This window comes from Salmo salar, chromosome ssa17, assembly GCF_905237065.1.
Source record: "Salmo salar chromosome ssa17, Ssal_v3.1, whole genome shotgun sequence".
NCBI classification, from domain to species: domain Eukaryota; kingdom Metazoa; phylum Chordata; class Actinopteri; order Salmoniformes; family Salmonidae; genus Salmo; species Salmo salar.
In genome coordinates, this window is record NC_059458.1 from 35976977 (window position 1) to 35989532 (window position 12556).

At 40.3% G+C, this 12556-nt stretch overlaps 2 protein-coding genes across 4 annotated transcripts in view; both read right to left on the reverse strand.

The window, feature by feature from the left end:
* The window catches only part of LOC123728045 (zinc finger protein 883-like), a 36421-nt gene extending 33968 nt beyond the window's left edge, over positions 1-2453 (reverse strand). The window contains exon 1 of the mRNA XM_045698530.1: positions 2353-2453. The gene's annotated coding sequence lies outside the window, so the exon portion shown is untranslated. The remainder of the gene's footprint in view (positions 1-2352) is intronic.
* The window catches only part of LOC106592258 (zinc finger protein OZF-like), a 510174-nt gene that overhangs the window by 477864 nt on the left and 19754 nt on the right, over positions 1-12556 (reverse strand). The window lies entirely within an intron of this gene.

Consider the following 12556-nt stretch of genomic DNA (forward strand, 5'->3'; position numbering starts at 1 on the left):
ATATGTCTATTCAACTGTCACTTTCAACCAAAACCGAAAACCGAACGGGCATAGTCGTCTTTTTCAAGACAGTTTGCTGGGTGGGCAGCTTGCTCCGATTCAGAATAAATGTGTGTCTGTTTCTTTCTAGCTGGAAAAATAAGTGAGCTAGTTTGTCACTGGTATAGGCTAAATATCCTAAACCTAGACAGTGATAGCAGCAAGCTAAAACCAGGGAGAGGAGATAATTTCAGGTTGTTTCATCTGCTGCTGGCTTGATAACGTTTTTCCACATGCAATTGATTACATGAGATTTCTATTCTATAAAGATTGTAATTGTGTTCATATTTGATGAATATTGAAGAAAAATCCTCACAACCGTTTTCCACACCAAAATGTGAACTACAATTTGGTGCGCACCATTTTACTGTGTACAGTAGGCAGTAAACTCCCCAGGTGTCATCAAAATAACGATCTTGTGTTAGTGGTTTATATATGCGGGGAGCATAAATTGTACAATTGTAAACGAATAAATAATGGTTCAAGTTAGAATCCATGTATATTAGTTAAAACTTGTTATGGATAGGGGGCAGTATTTTCACGGCCGGATAAAAAACGTACCCGATTTAATCTGGTTATTACTCCTGCCCAGAAACTAGAATATGCATATAATTATTAGCTTTGGATAGAAAACACTCCAAAGTTTCTAAAACTGTTTGAATGGTGTCTGTGAGTATAACAGAACTCAAATGGCAGGCCAAAACCTGAGAAGATTCTGTACAGGAAGTACCCTGTCTGACCATTTCTTGGCCTTCTTTGCCATCTCTATCCAAAACAGGGGATCTCTGCTGTAACGTGACATTTTCTACGGCTCCCATAGGCTCTCAGAAGGCGGCAGAACGTTGAATGATGACTCTGCTGTCTCTGGCTGAAAAACAGTAGCGCATTTGGTAAGTGGTCGATCTGAGAACAATGAGACGGGGGCGCGCGTGCACGAGACGACTCCATGTGTACATTTTCAGTCTTTGAACGAAAACAACGACTCCCGGTCGGAATATTATCGCTTTTTTACGAGAAAAATAGCATAAAAATTGATTTTAAACAGCGTTTGACATGCTTCGAAGTACGGTAATGGAATATTTAGATTTTTTTTTGTCACGATACGCGCGTCACCCTTCGGATAGTGTCTTGAACGCACGAACAAAACGCGCTATTTGGATATAACTATGGATTATTTGGAACCAAAACAACATTGGGTGATGAAGTAGAAGTCCTGGGAGTGCATTCTGATGAAGAACAGCAAAGGTAATCCAATTTTTCTTATAGTAAATCTGAGTTTGGTGAGTACCAAATTTGGTGGGTGTCAAAATAGCTAGCCATGATGGCCGGGCTATCTACTCAGAATATTGCAAAATGTGCTTTCACCGAAAGGCTATTTTAAAAACGGACACCGCGATTGCATAAAGGAGTTCTGCATCTATAATTCTTAAAATAATTGTTATGTTTTTTGTGAACGTTTATCGTGAGTAATTTAGTAAATTCACCGGAAGTGTTCGGTGGGAATGCTAGTTCTGAACGTCACATGCGAATGTAAAAAGCTGTTTTTTGATATAAATATGAACTCGATTGAACAAAACATGCATGTATTGTATAACATAATGTCCTAGGAGTGTCATCTGATGAAGATCATCAAAGGTTAGTGCTGCATTTAGCTGTGGTTTTGTTTTTTGTGACATTATATGCTAGCTTGAAAAATGGGTGTCTGATTATTTCTGGCTGGGTACTCTGCTGACATAATCTAATGTTTTGCTTTTCGCTGTAAAGCCTTTTTGAAATCGGACAGTGTGGTTAGATAAAGGAGAGTCTTGTCTTTAAAATGGTGTAAAATAGTCATATGTTAGAAAAATTGAAGTTTTCGGATTTACGAGGAGTTTGTATTTCGCGCCACGCCCATCATTGGATATTGGAGCAGGTGTTCCGCTAGCGGAACGTCTAGATGTAAGAGGTTTTAATATACTGCACCAACTACATAAATATATGATCGGTCCATTGTCTTCTATTTGGACTTTAAAACGCAGACAGCGGGCGCTGCCATTTTACCAGCTCGTGATACTTTTTTTTAAATACACAAAACCAATAACATTAAACGAACTCAGAAATCTCAAATAAATGTAATATTTTTAAATTACCTTGACGAAATTGTGTACATTAAGTCAGACGAACCCAAAATCTCAAGCTATTTGACTTGTAAAATCGTTCTCGTCACGACACAAATTTAACATAAGAAACCTGGCAATCCCTTGACGGATTTGTAATCTATCATGTTATGACATGTTCTGTCGATTTTAGATAGTTTAAAGTGCTATTACCTACCTATAGTAATGAATAGAAGCGGAGACAAAAAGCATCGTCTTCACAGCACAGATTCTGAACAATGGTGCTCGGCCATAAAGATAGATAGAGGACTCATCTTTGTATCTGTGTTATTATTGCGTCTGTGACAGAATGCGCAGCGGCATTGAGGGGATTCGATTAATCTCGCCTGGGCTCCCGGATAGGCGTGTTTTGGGCGGGGTGAAAGTTGATGGCATTCGTTTTGTTTTTGGCCAGGTACCACATTCAAAGCACACAGCAATGTCTGCTCCAAACAAAAGTGATGTAATTAGGCATTTGGAGTAATGAGTAAGAATCTGTGTTTTCAAATGAAAAAGTTATTGCTTTTGATAAAAAGCTTTATCTGCTTTCCCAATGAAACCTGGTTTAAAAAAAATTGAACAAATATTTTATGGAAAAGAGATGTTTCTGGATGATGCACCATGCTGCCTTGTTGACAAAATGACCGAAAGGCGCAGATTACTGTTGCTATTTGAGAAGGGCGCTAAATCCCTTGCCACATTTGCCTGTTCACCGTTTACATCACGGGCCGTAGACCTGTGCCCTGTGGATCAGCATATTTCCTACTGATGAGCCAGCTGGAGATGACTCCAACGGGGTCAGGAGGGATCAGCCAATGTAGTTGGAAGTACCACCCAGTTGACTACATTAAAATGGTGGAAGCCAGCAATGCATTGAGTTATAATAAGAACGAGAGACAGCCTCCAAGATGGCCGACCGTTGTTTTGAACGTAATCTACTCACGGTCAGATACGCCTATTCAAGGAGGCTGACATCTTGCTGCGGTTTCAGGAGCCCATTAGTAAATGCCAGTGTCGGTCTGTGCCGTTTAAGACAAGGGAGGACAGTTCTTTTTTTTAATGAGTATGGCCTTATTTCTATAACAGCATATTGGTTGACTCATTCATATGCCATTCACCCAGCTCAATGTAACATCGATAGGTTTAGGCTACTACATGATACTCTAATTATCCCTATACCCATCAAGAGGTTGCTACAACCTAGCCTATGAATGAAGGTTTACAACATAGGTGCACAGGTCAAGAGAAATTTGAGTAATCAAGGTGACATTGACACATTCAATACCGCCTTGCACACTCTTGCCTGTATCTGTCTGATCTGGGGTGTAATCATTAGACCAACAGTTGCAAACAAGAGTTTCTATTGGACACATTCCGGTATGTTTATCTTCATTTAGTTTGCTTCCATTTAAGGAAAGTTTTTCAACAGAATCGGCAGAATGAATACACCCCTGATCACACACAAACACAGTTCACTTTCAAAGCAGCCACATACAAACAGCAGATCCTGGACTATCCATTCACTTCAGTCAGTCTGTCTCATCTTCCAATGTCAGGAATCCATCACATTGAATGAGCAGGTCCTGGACGAGAGCACGTGAGTGATTTCTATTGTTTTTCCTTCTGCGTGTGGCACAAGCTCCCATGTAATAGCATGAATATACAACATTAACTTTAGCTGTGATTTGTGGGGGGGGGGGGGGATCGGTCTTTAAGACAATTCATGGACAAATTCCATTGATATGTTTGGCACAAAGGTGATAACGAAACTGTCTTTTTTGGAATTTTGAAAATTGCCTTCTCTATGGGGGCGTCTATTGGAATTATCTTTCTGGAAAGGTGACATCCAATGACGGTGCCATGTTGAACGTCACTGAGCTCTTCAGTAAGGCCATTCTACTGCCAATGTTGGTCTATGGAGATCGTGGTTGTGTGCCTCAATTTTAAATACCTGTCAGAAACGGGTGTGGCTAAAATAGCCAAATCCACAAATTTGAAGGGGTGTCCACATACTTTTGGTAATGTAGTGTATAAACAGTAGCCTATAGGCCAATTTCAATGTTGAAATACATTTAATTGTCAGTCAAGTGAGTTCTGTTTTGCTACTTGTTGGCTACTGTCTGTAATGTGTCTCAATAGACACTGAGTGTACAAAACATTAGGAACACCTTAATTCTCGTAGACCCCCTTTGCCCTCAGAACAGCTCCTAAGCAACTTTGTAGTATTTATTTTTTCGGGGAGGGGTTATTTCTTGCATTATTTGTTCAGAACGTTTCTTGCATTATTACATACAGCTGAAAATAACTTTTGGTTATTGGATCAGCGGTCACTCATCAACAAAAAGAAACGTCCCTTTTTCAGGACCCTGTCTTTCAAAGATAATTCGTAAAAATCCAAATAACTTCACAGATCTTCATTGTAAAGGGTTTAAACACTGTTTCCCATGCTTGTTCAATGAACCATAAACAATTAATGAACATGCACCTGTGAAACGGTCGTTAAGACACCAACAGCGTACAGACGGTAGGCAATTAAGGTCACAGTTATGAAAACTTAGGACACTAAAGAGGCCTTTCTACAGACTCTGAAAAACACCAAAAGAAAGATGTCCAGGGTCCCTGCTCATCTGCGTGAACGTGCCTTAGCCATGCTGCAAGGAGGCATGAGGACTGCAGATGTGGACAGGGCAATAAATTGCAATGTCAGTACTGTGAGACGCCTAAGACAGCGCTACATGGAGACAGGACGGACAGCTGATCATCCTCGCAGTGGCAGAGCACGTGTAACAGCAATTGCACAGGATCGGTACATCCGAACATCACACCTGCGGGACAGGTACAGGATGGCAACAACAACTGCCCGAGTTACACCAGGAACGCACAATCCCTCCATCAGTGCTCAGACTGTCCGCAATAGGCTGAGAGAGGCTGAACTGAGGGCTTGTAGGGCTGTTGTAAGGCAGGTCCTCACCAGACATCACCGGCAACAACGTCGCCAATGGGCGCTGGACCAGACAGGACTGTCAAAAAGTGCTCTTCACTGACGAGTCGCAGTTTTGTCTCACCAAGGGTGATGGTTGGATTCGCGTTTATCATCGAAGGAATGAGCGTTACACCGAGGCCTGTAATCTGGAGCGGGATCGATTTGGAGGTGGAGGGTCTATCATGGTCTGGGGCGGTGTGTCACAGCATCATCGGACTGAGCTTGTTGTCATTGCAGGCAATCTCAACGCTGTGCGTTACAGGGAAGACATCCTCCTCCCTCATGTGGTACCCTTCCTGTAGGCTCATCCTGACATGACCCTCCAGCATGACAATGCCACCAGCTATACTGCTCGTTCTGTGCGTGATTTCCTGCAAGACAGGAATGTCAGTGTTCTGCCATGGCCAGCGAAGAGCACTGATCTCAATCCCATTGAGCACGTCTGGGACCTGTTGGATCGGAGGGTGAGGGCTAGGGCCGTTCCCCCCAGAAATGTCCGGGAACTTGCAGGTGCCTTGGTGGAAGAGTGGGGTAACATCTCACAGCAAGAACTGGCAAATCTGGTGCAGTCCATGAGGAGGTGATGCACTGTAGTACTGAATGCAGCTGGTGGCCACACCAGATACTGACTGTTACTTTTGGACCCCCCTTTGTTCAGGGACACATTATTCCATTTCTGTTAGTCACATGTCTGTGGAACTTCTTCAGTTTATGTCTCAGGTGTTGAATCTTGTTATGTTCATACAAATATTTACACATGTTAAGTTTGCTGAAAATGAACGCAGTTGAAAGTGAGAGGACGTTTCTTTTTTTGTTGTTGCTGAGTTTAGGTGCCGGTACAGTTTATATTTAGGTGCAGGAGCTCCACAATACTGTTGAGCTAATATTCTATAAGAGGAACATGAGCTCAAGCAGTAGACATTTGAGGTGAGCTCCTGTCCAAGTCAAGCACTGATCTCATTTCAATAGATCAGGTAGGTAAGTATTGACAACAATACATGAATTCATTCATATTAGACACAAAGTACACACTTTAAATTAGGCTACACAACGTAAGTAGTGCACTTAATCTATAGTAAGCGCAACCATTTAATCGTCTCTCTGGTGCACCTTTTTGATGATGTAATTTATGTAAAGATTTCCCAGTGGATACCTGTAACATTAGACTCAGTAATTCCTGTATAGGTGTCCTTTTTCTGATGCGATCAGACATTCCTTCTGATTTAATATCACTCAGATCTAATGTCGCCTGGCCATATAGCCACAGAACAATAAGCTACAAATCAAAGTATTTTATATAGTTACTAATGTCATACATTGCATTCATCCTAGCTACTGTATTATCAACTGGCTTGCTATATTAGGAAGCTCTGAGGGGGAAACAAATATATTTATATTATCTATAAAAATAATTTAAAAATCCATTAGGTAGCTAGGTAGCTTAAACACAATAGGATCGTGGTCAGGTTGTCTGGTCTTTGTTTCACTGTAGCTTAAGCCTGTTGGATGAGCTAGCAAGCTAGCTAGGTTGGAACTGCTGGGGAAGAGCTAATTGAATTGAGGTGGCCTTCCAACTTCCCATTGTTAGAGCTTAATATACTGTCTCCCCAGGACTATATTGAGGATCAAGCTGTTGAAATGCGGTTGATTATGTAAATAGTCTTGTAGAACTGTGGTACTGATGGTCCATATGACGGTGAGTCATTGATATGAATTCTCAGAGTGAAAGAGCTGTGAACTCACCTGTGATGGCCCACGTCTACCAGAACTTTTCCTTTGGTGTTAGTAAGCACCACAGCATTTTAGGAAGCCATTGTTCATCAGTAGACAGGTTTCCATTGACCCAGGTTTATAAAAAAATAAAAAAATAAACAATCAGGAAAACATTGAAGAACCACAGTGCAATGACGTGGAGGTGTAAGAATGGCGGTGCTAAGATCAGAGATTCATCTCCTGAGTACATACTGTACCTAGTCCCCTGAATACAAACCAAGTAATCTTACATACAAGACTTCAAGTTGTAAAATAGTGAACTACTCCTTTAATGGAGTGGTAGGCTCTATGAAAGGGATGTTTCACCCCAAAAAACGTTGTAGTATTTTGTTCATTAGTACACTGTAATCACATTTTCAAGAACTTTCAGTACAAAGCAAAAAGTGTGAAGATTATGCAAATGATATGCAAATGACCAAAATGATAATTGCATACATTTTGCACCATCACACTTTTTGCTATGTACTACAATGTTTCCCAATCGTGGTCCAGGGGACCCATATGGGTGTGTTTTTTTTGTTTTTGCCCTAACACTCACACACTGGATTCAACTAAGCAACGCAAGCCTTTGAATTGATTAAGGTATGTGAGTGCTAGGGCAAAAACATACATGTACACCCCTTTGGGACAAGGGTAGGGGAACACTGCTGTACTGAAAGTCCTCCATTTTGAGAACTTCACTGCTGACGTGCACATTATTGGTATTGTATACAGGATGAGGAAACCAAGATGGACATTTATAATTTCATTGAACTATCCCTTTAATTAGAGTTCCTTTGGAGTTAATTTAGTTAGAGGTGCATTTGCTCTAAGCATGTGCTATAAATAAACATACATTTATTTTATAAAGAAAACTGCTTTTGTCATGTAGTGTCTAATTTCTGCATTACCAAATGAGGAGAGTTACAAACTTCACACACCAGTCAGAGTTATACTTAAACTACATCTTTAATAATTAAGAGCTTTGCAAAAGCACTTGACTTTCAATGATGCGCCATCTCTAATGAACCATTGAAAGTGTCAACACAAAAGTACAAAGTTCTTTTATAGCCAAGGTACACCCTCTCAACCTACATGACGAACCACAGATCTTAGAAACAGTTCACAAAGGGACTTTATATTTGAGAAAGGAGTATCCCTTAGCCAGATAACATTCACTATAAATTATAGTTCAGTTTGGTCCCTAAGATGAGGTTCTAATCTCGTTCCTGGTACTTCATAGCACAAAAACACCATCTCATCCAATGGCATAAATCAACTGACAACTCTAGATACTCCCATCTCAAGTAAACCCCCTCTTAATCCCACTCCTGGACAAGCACACTGAGGGGAGTGACTCTCTAGGTCATACACTATCCCAAGATAAGTGCAACATCAGAGGGGACATATAATGGTTCCAGACACTGCCATACACCTTCCCCCAATGCCAAAGGAGGGAGTGACTTGCGCACAGACATTGTGGAGACAAGTAATTGGTTCCCCATTAATCACGCCATCCCTTCACATGGTTTAAGAATAGGTAAAGACACATTCACATATGAAGACAATGTTCCATTCTGTCCTCTTCCCTTTCTGATATTCTGCATAGCACCAGGGATATGTGAAAGACAATCCTGACCTCTCCCCTCTCTGGGCCCCAAGTGACTAAGCCCTAGCTAAGGGAAAAGTGCCACTGCCAACACCAGAGTCCAAAGGGATACATTCTAATGACAAGTATCTCACATATGCATATTATGCAAATAAAACATCTTAATTATCTATGTTACCCAACTAATTCTGATTCATCCGCCACAGTCATCTTTTAATTAAGAAGGCTAGGTGAACCTAACGAGTGTGCTTGCATACTCCCTTTAAAGACCTTTGCTTGAATAAAAAGCGGCAGTAGTGCTGTTTGTCCATTTTGAGATGCCATAGAACCCTTTCTGTGTTTACAAATTTGCTGCAAGAGGGTGAGGCGCGCAAGTTGGTGGCAGAACAAGTTCTTATAGAACGCCAGCAAAAAAAAGCCTCTATTTACATGTTGCTTATTAGTGCATTTCACACTACTTTTGGATTATAAATGGATTTTATGATTTGTATGAATGTCCTGCTTCATATAATGTTTGTGTCATCATCACAAATCAGCTGCATTATACTTTAAAAAAACACTTCAACCAGTAAAATGGTTCTTTGGCTAGCATTTGCTATAGCCTATATCAATGAGCATTAGCATTCTGTAATCTTAGCAACTGTTCAAGCAAGATTCAAAACAACATTGAAAGCGTATATAAACTGCAAAAATATATTTTGTTTAGAAGCAATAAAAACGCAAATCTAGGCTACTGTCGCCAAGAGTCTCACACATCTGTGAGTGACGTCAGTGTGTCCAGTACTGGAAAAGGGTCTATAGCTACTTCCTCAAAATAGTCAGATAACTCAATAAATCTGTCATTAATGTTGACCAATCCCCAATGAAGGGGCTTAGACTTCAGCTACTGACTTCGGCCTGCCTCCAGGAAAAAAGTGTGTGCACGGAATAGCCAAAAAACCCCTTACACAATGTCCAAAACGAAAACGTCACAACATGTCGTCATAACATATGCACAAACTCTTCCGAACTGTTTCGGCTGTTTTTGTTTAACCTTTATTTAACTAGGCGGTTCTTATCGACTTACAGAAATCCACAAGGAGTCAGTAGAAACCATATTGGTTAAGCAAGTCAGCCATATCAGCAGTTTTTTTTAAAGGCAGTAAATGAGGCTGAATTAACTGTTTCGCTGCCAGATAAGGCTTGATAGCCAGGTGTAGCGGTGGTAAGGATTCACTCCATGGTGCTGAAAGGAAAGCTCAAACTTTATGCTGGACTAATTTAAATAATGTTACAAATGGTTTTAGTAGTCCGACATTGTCACTAATCTGGATTTAGACTGTCTGCTACTTCAGGTCTAAATAGGTGTACAACCTATACCTTGTGACAATGTAGGACCACTGAAACCATTGTTAGACAGACTTTCTCTTAGCCTTTAAGGCGTCAGCATGTTTCACAACTTGCCTTGTTAATTAAAGGTTAAATAATAATAATACAATATCTAAATGCTAAAATCTCCACTGTAAAACACACAGGGTGTTCACTCCTTAGGCCCACCTTCCTTTCTGCGTCAGACTTCAGCCTCATGTCTGAGGTGGGAAATCTACTTCTGAAAGTACCATGCTTAGATTCATAATGACATCTCAGATTGAATTCTTTGCAAACAGTGACAGTGTCGATGCAAACAAGACACATTGGTTTGGCATTGGAGAAATACGATGAATATATTGTAACAGAACAGGTAGGACTATTAATATAGACATTGGTGATTTTACCACTGTAATCAGATCAACATTATTATGTTATGGTCATTGAATTGATTAGCCCACTTACCACATGTTAAAAGTGTAGTGTAGCCTACACTGTGTAGGACTATGAATTGGGCAGCTATAGGCTATTTGTTAATAGGATAATTATGTTCTGGACCCCAGACTAGCTAAAAGCCTAGTTGCCCCCGTTGTATATTGTAAAATCAATCTCCCCCTTCACCATCATCATTCAGATAATTCAAACGTGTGGATATAGTGCTAAACTTGAAGGACTCATTGTCTCTGTGAATTGAAATGTTGTTCCCCACAAGTGCACCCAGAAGAGGAAACAACGATACAATGTAGTCTAACAACATCGCTCTCAAACAGCACAGATGTGAGATGTGTTTCACTGTAGAAGCACTGGTCCTCTTACATTTTAATTCCAGGTTGCATATTACAAAATATAAGGGCATATCTGATGGTCTGCTCTGCCCATAACAGTCACACCAAGCATAAGGTTGGTTGATATAAAGGGTAAATAATGTACCCGTGAAAACCCTATGAAATAGCTCCCCAATACCGTCTGATGTATATATTTAATGTATTACATGAATGGTGACCACAGCCCTTCCGAAAATACATTTACATTTAAATCATGTTTTAAATGTGATTTTTTTCCACCGTGCTGCATGCATTCAATTTCAAATGTGGCTCTAATTCCGGGCTATTATAACGCATCTGGCAGTTTCGTCTATGTTCCTAGGTTTAGTACAATGGAAACCATATATTGTTTTTTGGTCACTACCATTCCACCAAAATATCATGCTATATTTTTTTCATTCTAGTACAACTGTACATTTTGAACAGTTCTTCACATTGGAGTGCTGCTGCATGTCCATTGTCTCTCTTGACCATGTCGGGTGGGCCGGGCACAAAGGTCAATGCGCGCTCTCCACTTCCCTCCAGTAGTTATTTAACAAGCCTGATAACACATCACTCCTGATAGACACAAGCAAAAACTCTTGTATAAATGTAGCAGCCTATACACCTAATCATTAGTGATCTGACATGCTGTATTGCATGGAAACTGTAGGCTACTGTAAGGTCTGTCGTCAGGAATGGACCAAGGCGCAGCGGGAATGTGGATACTCATATTTTTAATAAACACGAGTAAAGCATCCACAGGAAAAAAAACAATAAACACGACAGGAACAGTTTTGCAGGCACACAAAACGCAGTGCAAAAACAACTACCCACAACCACAAGGAAAAACACACACTACTATATAGGACTCCCAATCAAAGGCAACTCAACACACCTGCCTTCAATTGGGAGTCCAACAACCAACTCACACATAACACAAAAATCTCTGCCACGTCCTGACCAAAACTAATACAATTGCTCCCTCTGCTGGTCAGGACGTGACAGCTACTAACAACAGCAGCTACATAGTCTAGCTTACTATGGCCCTGTCCCTCTGGCCAGGGTAAACAAAGCAGCAATGTTGTGTATTGTATATACAGTATTTCACTAAAAACTGTTTATTTCATATAATTATACACAAGAGAAAAAAGTGGTTGCCCAGCATAAATTCATGTACAAACATTTTTCATTACATTCTTGTCATATAGCAGATGTTCTTATCCAGAGCAACTTACAGGAAAAATAAGGCTTAATTGCCTTGCTCAAGGGCACAATGACAGATTTTTCACCTAGTCGGCTCGGGATTCAAACCAGCAACCTTTCAGTTACTGGCCCAACACTCTTAACCACTAGGCTACCTGCTGACAGATCAATTAACTTCAATACAGTTATTCAAATACATTCATCATCAATGACTAAAATAATGAATCTAATATTAAAATACAATTTAATAAACACAAGTAGTCGATTCATAGCCTGTTTATCATTAAACAAAATTGTTTACTAATATAAAATAATCCACCCAAACTAATGTTAAAAACTGATCAAAACCTCTTTATCTGATTTACACTGAGTGTACAAAACATTACAAACACCTTCCTAATATTGAGTTGCAACTCCTTTCGTCCTCAGAACAGCCTCAATTTGTCGGGCATGGACTGTCCAAGGTGTTGAGAGTGTTCCACAGGGATGCTGACCCATGTTGACTCCAATGCTTCCCACAATTGTGTCAAGTTGGCTGGGAATTGATATCTACAGTGGGGGGAAAAAGTATTTGATCCCCTGCTGATTTTGTACATTTGCCCACTTACAAAGAAATGATCAGTCTATAATTGTAATGGTAGGTTTATTTGAACAGTGAGAGACAGAATAACAAAAAAATCCA